Source organism: Girardinichthys multiradiatus, chromosome 23 (genome assembly GCF_021462225.1).
Source record: "Girardinichthys multiradiatus isolate DD_20200921_A chromosome 23, DD_fGirMul_XY1, whole genome shotgun sequence".
NCBI classification, from domain to species: Eukaryota; Metazoa; Chordata; class Actinopteri; order Cyprinodontiformes; family Goodeidae; genus Girardinichthys; species Girardinichthys multiradiatus.
In genome coordinates, this window is record NC_061815.1 from 28780388 (window position 1) to 28792550 (window position 12163).

A 12163-nucleotide genomic window follows, 5' to 3' on the forward strand; every position below is an offset into this window, starting at 1 on the left:
TTAGGTTACTGAACCATACCCACCTAGAAACATTGTGGTGCCATCATGCTGTGGGGATGCTTTTCTTCACCAGGACAGGGAAGCTGGTGAGTTTTGATGTGAGGATGCATAGAGATAAATACAACACATTCCTTAAAGAAAACCTGTTCGAAGCTATAAAAAACCTGCTTGGATGGTCACTTTGCAGCAGGACAATGACTCTAAACAAATAGGCAGCACTAAAATAAGATGGCTTAAATGCAAGCATTTCCATGCTGAATGGACTACACTAAAATCTAATTTGGGGACATTTTTGGCTAAACTTGAAAGTTTATATTCACAGACACTATTTGTTCCAGCTATCTGGCAAAGCCTCAGCTATTTTTTAAAGACGCCTGAAACCAAATTCAATTCAGTTTCAGTTCAGTTCACTTTATCTGTATAGCGCCAATTCACAACATATGTCATCAAGGCACTTGAGATGTGTAGTGAATTGACTCTAGTTAACAAGCAATGCAGTCAAATTTAGTTTATTATTAAAAACGTTTTCTACCTAAGGAAACCTAGCAGATTGCATTGAATCACTGACTTACAGCATTCGCTCCTCCTGGCAGTGGACAGCCGCTTGCGTTGTGTTGTTGTCTTTGCAGCAATCCCTCATACTGAGCATGCATGTAGCGACAGTGGAAAGGAATACTCCCCTTTAACAGGAAAAAGACTTGAGTAGAACCCAACTCAGTGTGAGCGGTCATCTGCAATGAATGACTGTGGGTTTGAGACAGAGCATACACACAAATCGAAAAAGACAGAAGCACTAATCACAGACACTCTGTGAGCCAGTTTTCAAGTCTATAGAATGAAAGAGGGCACATGTAGTTAGTCGCAGTAAAAGCTCAGTCAAAAGCTTTGTCTAGGAAATAGGGTTAAACACTAAAAAACTGTCAGGATCTGTGCCATGTCTGTCTGTTTGGTGCTGTTACTGTTCTTAGCCTCTAGATTGCGTTGGAACCGGAGGAGAGGTGACAGGTGTTCTCTATCTTCTTGATGATCTGCTGAGGAGTATTTAAGGAGGAGGCTGCCAGCAACTCACTGCCAGAGTGGTGCCCTTTGTGGTACAGCTCAAGCCACATTACCTTTGCCTTGACCTTGCTTTGCTCTTTGTAATTTTGGATTTGTTGCCTTGCAGGTTACCTGAACCTGACTTTGCCTTCCGCATCGAACCCTGCCTGGATTACCGTCTTCTGGAAAGAAACTATCCAGCTCCATGAACCATGACTCAAGCCTCCTGTTACCTCATTGGATCAAACCAGCTGGCAGTCTCCTGATTCCTTCGTTCCGTGGATGTCCTTCTGCGAACCCTGTCCACCATCCTCCTTCCATTGCACCAACTACAGAAACTCTTGGACCATCTATCATCCTGGCACACCAGTATTCACAGTCTCCAGTCCCACGGGTAAACAACTTCATTGTCTCTCCACGCCTCTCTGGCGGATCTCTCCTTCAAATGAGTAAGACAGAATTATCATTTAAGAATATAGGTCCAGAGTTTCCCCTTGCTTACCGTTCTGTTTATTTAACAGTTGGTATCCCAGTTCCAGTTTCCTGCACATTTCAACATACTGTAAATAAACTCCTTACCGTTAAACTCTGTCTCCTGAATTGCTTTCTGCATGTGGGTCAAATCTGTTCGAAACATTATGACAGAACACTCTGGCTATCCCGACCCAGCAGAAGCATTCAGGAGAACTCTATCAGAACAACATCATTAAATCACAACTCATGACTCTTCCCTCTGTTCTCTTTTTGAACAGCAAAAACAAACTAACCAGCAGATCGAACAACTAACCTCCTTGTTTCAGCACACCCTGAGCAACTTCACTGCCCCGGCCTTAGAGGGCGTTACGGCCTCTCCGGTCTCTTTGCAACTTCCGCACTCACGTGACGTCACTTCCCCAAATCCTGAAAAATTCTCCATGGTGAAAGGTGATTGTAAAGGTTTCCTCCTCCAATGTACTCTTGTCTTTAATTGCTCCCCACAGTCTTTTCCATTTGACTCAGTGAAAATTTCCTATGTTCTGGGGTTACTCACCGGTAAAGCCCTGAGATGGCCGGAGGCGCGCTTTTCTAACTGTTTAGATTTTGCTTGTACATTCTCTGACTTTGAGGAGGAGTTTCGACAGGTCTTTTCCTGTGAGATTGATTTAACTGCCACTGCATGAAGATTATGGTCTATTAAACAGAGAGACCAGTCAATGGCAGAGTTCTCCATTGATTTTCGCACCCTCGCAGCAGCCTCTGTGTGGAATGACTGCGCACTCAGAGCAGCCTTCTTCCAGTCTTTAAACGATCCATTAAAGGATGAGTTAGCATTAATCGATGAGCCCAAGACTTTGAATGGGCTAATCTATTTAGCCGTCAGACTCGATAACCGAATGAGAGAGAGAAAAAGATCCCGATTTGAACAGAGCACAGTTAGGATCCGTCCTCCTAGCCAAATCACTGAAACGTTTTGCCCTACCTCAGTTTCACATAATACAGAAATAGAACCCATGCAGATTGGGCAAACTCGGCTTTCCCCAGAGGAAAGATTGAGTCGCCGCCAGACTAATTAGTGTTTCTACTGTGGCTCATCTGAGCATCTCCTGGCTGACTGCTCTATTTGTCCCACGAGACCAAAAGGCCAGGTCCGTCAGTAAGTAAGGGGAGACTGACGGACAGTGCACTTACCCCTAGACTATGTTTACCTGCCACAATAATTTCACACCGGCCTTTTCAGAACCTTTCTGCCCTTATTGACTCTGGTAGTGATCAGAACCTTATTGATCAGAGGTTAGTTAATGAAGCACAGATCAAGACTGAGCCACTTCCTGCACCCCAGTTGGTGTCCTCATTAGACGGACAAAATTTACCACGAATCACTCATCGTACCAAGCCTTTGATATTAATCCTTTCTGGAAATCATAGGGAGGAGATTTCTTTTTTTGTGTTTCCCATTGCCTTAAATTACGTTGTTTTAGGTTTTCCTTGGCTCAAAAAATACAATCTTCACATTAACTGGACAGAAAACCGAATTGAATCCTGGTCCACTAACTGTCATTCCTCTTGCCTACAGTAAGCAGTCGACTCACTCCCCTCTGATTCAGCTCCTGCAGTAAATGAGATTTCCGATCTTTCAAACATCCCTCCTGAGTACCATGATCTGAGGTTAGTGTTTAGCAAATCTAAGGCTTTATCATTGCCTTCGCATAGACCTTATGACTGTGCCATAGATTTGCTTCCCGGAGCCCCCCTGCCTTCCAGTAGGCTTTATAATATCTCAGGACCTGAGGGAAAGGTTATGGTCGATTATATTAATGAGTCACTGGTAACTGGGTTAATTCGCCCCTCCTCTTCTCCACTCGGAGCAGGTTTTTTCTTCGTAAGAAAGAAGGATGGCTCACTCCGCCCTTGTATCGACTATAGAGGAAAATCAAATTAAATTAAACCAAATTACTGTAAAAATAAGTACCCTCTCCCACTCCTTTCCTAAGCCTTTGAACCAGTTCAAGGCTCAACCATCTTTTCTAAGTTAGATCTCCGTAATGCCTACCACTTAGTTAGGATCCGCCAGGGGGACAAATGGAAGACCGCTTTCAAGACCCCGTTGGGCAATTTTGAATACTTGGTTATGCCTTTCGGACTGTGTAACGCACCAGCAGTGTTTCCGTCACTAATTAATGATATCCTTAGAGACTTTTTGAATGTTTTTGTTTTCGTCTACCCTGATATCCTGATTTATTCTAAGGACATTAAAGAACACACTCGTCACGTCCGTTTAGTCCTCCAGAGACTTTTGGAAAATAGACTGTTTGTTATAGCTGAAAAGTGTGAGTTTCATAAGACATCAGTCACATTTTTAGGCTACATCCTGGAGGGTGGACAGGTTCGCTTGGACCCAGAGAAGATTGAGACTGTTCTGGAGTGGCCTGTCCTGGACTCCTGCAAATAGTTACAACGGTTTCTTGGATTTGCGAACTTTTATAGAAGGTTCATTAAGAACTTCAGCTTAATAGCTGCCCCTTTCACCGCATTGACCTCCACTAAAGTAGTATTGACCTGGACACCAGAGGCAGATAAGGCTTTTCGGACTTTAAAAGAGGATTCTCAGGCTCCCATATTGGTTCACCCCGACTCCTCCAGACAGTTTATTTTGGAAGTTGACGCCTCAGATACAGGGGTTGGAGCCGTACTTTCTCAGCACTCTTCCTCTGATGGAAAACTCCACCCATGTGCCTTCTTTTCTCGTCACCTAACAAACACTGAGCAGAATTACGATGTGGGAGATAGAGAGATACTTGCAATCAAGTTAACTCTCGAGGAATGGAGACATTGGCTAGAGGGTGCAAAATACCCCATCTTAGTATGGACCGATCATAAGAATCTGGCTTACTTGCAATCAGCCAAAAGACTTAACTCACGCCAATCACGTTGGTCACTGTTTTACTCTCCTTTTGATCTCACCATCTCTTACAGGCCTGGCTCCAAGAACCTCAAACCAGACGCTCTTTCCCGGCTTTACTCACCAGACACCACCGAGAAAGAGGCAGAACCCATCGTACCATCCCACTGGACTTTTGGAGCCATAGTTTGGGAGGTGGAGGACCTGGTAAACCAAGCCCAACATAACAAACCAGACCCAGGCACAGGCTCTACCAACAGGATTTATGTTCCCACATCTGTTAGGTTTAGGTTAATCCGTTGGTTTCATATAGCGAAATTCTCAGGTCACCCAGGGGTTAGCAGAACCATCTCACTCATCTCCAGGCGATTTTGGTGGCCATCCCTTCACAGGGATGTTAAAGAGTATGTGCAGGCTTGCTCAATCTGTGCCAGGCAAAAATCGAGCAACCAGCCTTCTTATGGGTTACTCCAGCCTCTCAGCGCTCCCTAACGCCCTTGGTCTCACATTGCTTTAGATTTTATAACTGGGTTACCCATATCAAAGCCAAATACGCTCATTCTCACGATAGTAGACCGTTTTTCTAAGTCCTGCCACCTTGTTCCATTAAAGAAACTTCCATCTGCCTTCCAAACAGCCCAGCTGTTAGTTCAGCATGTTTTTCGCCTCCATGGCATACCTCAATACATTCTGTCAGATCGTGGTCCCCAATTCATATCTTGCGTTTGGAAACAGTTTTGTTTGGCTCTTGGAGCCAAAGCCACTCTGACGTCTGGTTACCACCCCCAATCTAATGGTCAGACTGAACGCATGAACCAACAGATGGAGTCCATACTCAGATGCATGATCGCTACAGAATCTTTGGACTGGTGTGGAATTATATACTGAACAAAAAAGTGTGAAACAACTGAAAATATGTCTTATATTCCAGGTTCTTCAAAGTAGCCACATTTTGCTTTGATTACTGCTCCACACACTCTTGGCATTCTGTTGATGAGCTTCAAGAGGTAGTCACCTGAAATGGTTTTCCAACAGTCTTGAAGGAGTTCCCAGAGATGCTTAGCACTTGTTGGCCATTTTGCCTTCACTCTGCGGTCCAGCTCACCCCAAGCCATCTCGATTGGATTCAGGTCTGGTGACTGTGGAGGCCAGGTCATCTGGCGCAGCACCCCATCACTCTCCTTCTTGGTCAAATAGCCCTTACACAGCCTGGTCAGATTTCCACTGGTCTAATGTCCATTCCTTGTGTTCTTTAGCCTAAACAAGTCTCTTCTGCTTGTTGCCTGTCCTCAGCAGTGGTTTCCTAGCAGCTATTTTACCATGAAGGCCTGATTCACACAGTCTCCTCTTAACAGTTCCAGAGATGTGTCTGCTGCTAGAACTCTGTGTGGCATTGACCTGTTCTCTAATCTGAGCTGCTGTTAACATGCGATTTCTGAGGCTGGTGACTCGGATGAACTTATCGTCCACAGCAGAGGTGACTCTTGGTCTTCCTTTCCTGGGGCGGTCCTCATGTGAGCCAGTTTCTCTGTAGCATTTGATGGTTTTTTGTGACTGCACTTGGGGACACTTTCAACGTTTTCCCAATTGTTCGAACTGACTGACCTTCATTTCTTAAAGTAATGACGGCCACTCGTTTTTCTTTACTTAGCTGCCTTTTTCTTGCCATAATACAAATTCTAACAGTCTATTCAGTAGGACTATCAGCTGTGTACTGTATCCACCTCCTGCACAACACAACTGATGGTCCCAACCCCACTTATAAGGCTTGAAATCCGACTTATTAAACCTGACAGGGCACACCTGTGAAGTGAAAACCATTTCAGGTGACTACCTCTTGAAGCTCATCAACACAATGCCAAGAGTGTGTGGAGCAGAAATCAAAGCAAAAGGTGGCTACTTTGAAGAACCTAGAATATCAGACATATTTTCAGTTGTTTCACACTTTTTTGTTTAGTATATAATTCCACATGTGTTAATTCATAGTTTTGATGCCTTCAGTGTGAAGCTACAACATTCATAGTCATGAAAATAAAGACAACTCTTTGAATGAGAAGGTGTGTCCAAACTTTTGATCTGTACTGTATATCGCTTTACTAAGGTTATATTAAACATTTCCAAAATCATTACAGTAATCAAAGGGAACACTTCCTTAAGAAAATTTGTTGGGATTTGCTCAATTATACAACTTGAAGGTTTTGATAAAGATAATTTTTGATCATTTAGAAAGCTCAACTTGATCAAAACAGTAAAAACACAGAAAAATTTCAGTCTTTAGAAAAAATAAGGACTTATGGTTGTAAATTAAGCAATGAAGAGCTTTTGCAAGGTATCTATGAATACAACACTTTTCATAATTTCATTTGCAAAAAAATTGAGAACCATATTTTTTTTTCCACTTCATAATTAAACTATACATTGTGTTGGTTTATCACATAAAATCCCAGCAAAAGTTTGAAGCTTGTTATTGAAACATGACAAAAAGTGAACAATATTCAAACAATGGATATACTGAATGAGATCAAGCAGTTGCTAGTTGATCAAAGTGAACCTCTTCAAGCTTTTGGATTTAGAAATGAACAGCCTCTTTTCGCTTGAAGAAGGAGCACAATTTGCCAATTTTATGAGATGAGGTGAATTGGTGAAATAACTAAACTGGTACAGTCTTTCTTCCCTCTATCCCTTGTTGAAACTTTCATTCTGGATGCTCCCAAGGAAGCTGCTTAAAAATGATAATCCAAGGGAGGAAGACAGAATCTCCACTGACTTGCCTCAAGCCTACTTTCAACCCTATTAGGAAATATTAAACAGCGTTCCAAAGCAACCTAAACTCCAGCCTTAAACTCCATGCTCCTCCTCCTGCATCCCTTCAGAGGCTTCATCCTTTCTGGGTGAGCAATCAGCAGAAAAGAAAAAGAGAAAATTTGTATTTTCACGTAATATTTTCACAATGTTTCACACAGTTTAATCAATAGTTGTTCTCATTGTTCTGACTTTATTATGTTTCTTTCAGGAACTGCACAAACTTGACAGTATTCAAAGAAATTATCTTGACATGGAGGAAGCTGCCTTTTGGTTTCTCATCCTGGCATACCAAATCCTTGCAGGTGGCCAACATATGTAAGACAGCAAAGCTGTGGGTCTAGGTTACAAGGTTAGAATATATTCTAAAAATTAAAATGCTTATTAAGGTTACAAACTGCAAACCAGCTGCCGCCTGTGTTCCTTCTGTTTGAATTACATCAAGGGGGATGTTTTTGAGAAAATTAAGAATCCCCTTTGTTGTTTTTACAATTAGAATAAAGATTTTTAAAATGACATAATGTTTTATCAGTGTAGACTATTCAGTTCAGATTTGACTAGTCTGTATATTAAATGTTTGTCAAAATATAAGATGGAGCTAATGCCAAAGCGCCTACCTTTTGTGTTTATACAAAATGGGCTCATGAAGCTCAAATAGTGTGCTAAAGAATCTTTATTCAGCGTAGAATATTTACAACTCAGGTTTAATCAGACAGATTAAAAATAGGGGTTGAGATGGTTATGACTAAATTCAGCATTGTTGACATTTAGCAGTTAACTATAGTTAAAATATTTCTTGTATTTACAGTTTGCTTTTCCAGTGACTACCAAAAATAGATAAGCAACTTAAAGGTGGTGAAGGGATTAACAATGCTTATGTAAATGAGTCAGTCAGGCCTTTAAAACATCCTAGTCAGTCAACAAGACAGGGCAACTCGACAACTACGTCTTTCTTTCTTCAAAATAAAAGTTTCAAACATAGGTAAAGGCTGTGCAGCTAAAAGAACCTACCTGTATATAATGGGCTTATAGTAACAGCTTACACTTATTGCAACAGTGGATGTCACTAATAGTGCTTCACAAGACAGAATTCACTTTGGCAAGGTGGAGACTCCAGCAACACTTGAAATACTGAGGAAACTATTACTACTTTCTACAACTCTAGTTTAAATTCATCCACATTCACTGTTGGTAGTATACTTTTTAAGTTCTTGTTCAACTTTTTAAAATAAAAAAAACAAGGGTCATATGGAGCTGTTGCCTATTTCTTAGCAGAGGAAACAACCATGCCAACACACACGCACACCTAAAGACAATTTAGAGGAACTTGTTAACCTAGCTTTCACATTTCTGAAATGTATGAGTAGGGTGGGAGCACCTTTTGAGGAACCTCATGGGAGAACATGCTAAATTGATGCAGAGAAGCCTCAGCAGGAATTCAAACCAAGGACCTTCTTGCTGCAAGGCTACAGTGAAAACAACTGCACTAACATGCAGCCTCACAGCTGTCAAATACTCCAAGGACAATTCTGTCCTTGTTTCTCAATGAAGCATCACAACTTGCACATACTGTAATGTAGGAAGTACTAGGACTTGTCATGAAAGTTTAGGTCGTTTATTAGCCACTGGGCATCTCTATCTTAAATGGCAGTAAGAGCCACGAATGGTCATCTTTGCCATAATATCTGATGGAAACTTTCTGGTGACACAACCTTCTGATGAAAACAGCTTTTGTTTCATTTATGAGATACTGCCTCTTATCGTTTGTATCTAAGTCATGAGTCAGCAGGTCCTGGAAGGAGTGGACTTACTGTCACTCTCAAAGTGGTCAAAAATGTAAACAATGGTCAGCCTGCTGCGCAATGTCTGTTGTCCATGGCAAACTGACTTTGCTTGTTATGTAGAATTCCATTCACAAGGGTTTCACAAGTACAAAAACAAACAAAAAATAGTAGAAGGATTAAGTTCCCCCTCCCTTCAATACCACTGGTCCCTCTCTTGGGAGCGTGCCCCACACTTTGAAAACCAGTGTTTTAAAATTATTTTCTGTGACTTTGTATAACTTGCTATGAATAGACATGAAAGTATAACATCACATTCCATCAGGCTGCTTTGTTTACCCAGCTTGCATCTCTTTAAGTTTAAAAGATCAAACCTCCAGTAATACAAGCTTCACTGCTACCTGGAGGGTTGTAATGTGGATTTTAGAATGTGATCTAATGCAGTAAAATTGTGAATTTCGCTCAGCTTGGACAGAAAGAGCTCCCAAAACAGTAAGCAGGAAAGAAAACGTGCTGTCCAGAGCCATATGGTCAGCCTTATTGTTTTTCTTGAATGGGTTCAGTTTAAACACAGTGCTTTCTCAATACCAATCATGGCTGAGATCTTTATAGCAAATGCCGTTTTTAACAACTCTTTTAAAGACAGCCCCTCTTGTGGCATATATGTCAATTTGTCTGGGGATTCATTTGTTGGCTAACTGAGCTGGTATCACCTAACCCATTTAGGTAGGGAGAATGTTGGTGTGAGTTTTACAGAGAATAAAAGAGAGAGGATGAGGGAGATACAGACTATGCAATACAATCATACTTGCCCTGCATCCACTCACTCTGTAATGGAAAAAGCAGTGTGCAAAGCATAAGTCTCATGAGAAAACAAGGAAAGATGAGAAAATAAGTGGGTCAAGCAAAAGCTGTGAGGGGCAGGGACGGTAAAGAGGACCCCACCCCTTGAAATCAATGCACATCTCCAGGCTTGTTTTGGTGGGATATCGAACAACAGAAAAGAGTACTGTGGTAAATGACGGGCTAAAAGCTGTAGGAATCCTGACTGACTTTGATTATCTCATTCCCAAGGGATTCTTCATCATCATATCTTGTGAGATAAGTATTGCAATAGTCATGTGATTTTTGCTGCTGCAGTAAATGTTAGCCAAATTGTCTGCCATTACACCTTTTTGTCTCTTGAGATGCAGGCGATGATACATCACCAACCTTCTGGTGTTAAAGGGGGTAATTGTTTCTGTCAGAGGCAGTGCTGATTGGACATCACAACAATTACCAGATATATGAAAAAAACAGCAGCAAAAAAACATATCTAGATGAAGTGTAATGATAACCTTTGAATTACCTAAATGAATTGTAATTTTCACATTTTGATATATCTTTGTCTCAACTCTGGTGAGCAAAAAATGAAGACTATTACCCCTGAACAATCACAACCCTCCTGAGAAAACATACTTGGCATTTCTCATGACCATTCTAAACTGTTTAAGCATTTTATGCTTAACTAATGATGTATGAAAGCACATCTGTCAATATAACCCTAAACAGAAAATAATATTCTGTCAAATATTTTTGTTTAACTGCATTTAAGATTTATTTTAAGTTACAGTATTCAAAGGGTGTCCTTTTATATGCATCTTAAATTAAAAAAGGATCAAGTTGATACAGTGCAGGGACTGTTAGCTGCACAGTGTCAGATGAACATCTTCTAGCTTGGGGACTGTAATCCTTAGTAATGGTTTTTGTCATGAACCAACCTATGTGGGCTTCTCCTGTGCTTGATTGTGAAATATACTGTATACTGTCTAGCCCAAAATTCTTCAAACCAGTTACAGATTTAGATTACATATTTTTATTCAGCCAACAGGTTTGTTTTCGATAGGAAATGGGACTTCATTTCTCAAAATATAATGAAAATAATTCAAAAGCAGGGCTGATAATAAAAAAAATCTGTTCTTATTTACTATTTAAATGGCATGTCAAGAATAAATTATATCATTCTCAATAATCAAAGGAAAAATCTTTTTTGGCATTACAGTAATCAAACCCTCCCTATAATTGCTGATCAGCTTTTTGCATGCTTTCACTGTTATTTTGAAGATATGTCCTTGCTGATGAGCTCCAAGACTCTGAAGTTGGAAGGCCTCCTTGTCGTCACCCTAATCTTTAGCTCCCTCACAAGATGTTTGCAAGCCACTTGTCCAGGTCCAAGTCAAGTCTCATGTCTTTGAGGGGCAAACCCAAGTCAGGTCTCAAATGTTTTGCCCCGAGTCAAGTCTCCAGTCTCTAACAACTGAAATAAACATTTTCTCATTAAATCCACAACATCTAGTTCACCTTTAACTCTGCATTGCTGTAGGTTAGGATTCCAAACCAATACTTCATGTCCATAGGCTAGGGGTGTCAAACTCCATTCCTGAAGTGCTGGTGTCCTGCAACTTTCTGATGTGTCCCAAGTCCAATATACCTGAATTACCCCCCAATGCAGGCAATGATCAAATTACATGATTCAGATGTGTTGACAGAGAGTCATATCTGAAATCGAGGAGCAGAGTTTTTGTCCTAGGAAAAATTATTACATGAACATTTAAAAATTATCCTTTAATCTCTTAATACTTTTTAACAGTTATATTTTAATCTTTAATCATTTAATTCACACTTGTAAGTCTAAATCTGCCAGAAACATGAATAATTTAGGGCTCAGCTATACCTTCCTTCCCAACATTGGATATGACAGATACATTTGAACTTCTTTTTCAGAGCATTTGTGCTGCCCCCTGCCAAAATTACTCTGGGCAAAGAGCCATATAAACCATATCATTATCCAGTTTAAATGTTTTTATGTACACTAAGTGAACACTAAATTGAGAATATAACATGAATCATACACTTGAGGTCAGTGTAAGCTATTGCCCCAAATGCAAAAATAATACTAAAACAAATATAATAATAAAAAAGAATTGCTTAGTCAGCTTGCATCAAACAAGAAACAATTAAGCAACCTGCAGCACTCTGGGCTGTATCCATTCATTTGATGTCAAATTTGAACAAACTACATAAATATGATCAATAGAAATGGTCTTATTCGATGAGCTAGTGCCTTGATATGTTATGTGCACATCCATCTCTGTTAAAGACAAAAATGTCACACATTCACATA

General features: G+C 40.6%; 1 protein-coding gene and 1 long non-coding RNA gene across 4 annotated transcripts in view; one reads left to right on the top strand and one right to left on the bottom strand.

Annotated features, from left to right (window-relative positions):
• pcdh11 (protocadherin 11) overlaps nt 1–12163 on the bottom strand; it is a 208556-nt gene that overhangs the window by 52077 nt on the left and 144316 nt on the right. The window lies entirely within an intron of this gene.
• LOC124860207 lies at nt 656–1912 on the top strand. Its single transcript, XR_007036299.1, has 3 exons — nt 656–1091; nt 1166–1432; nt 1791–1912. It is a non-coding gene; the product is annotated as an uncharacterized LOC124860207 (long non-coding RNA).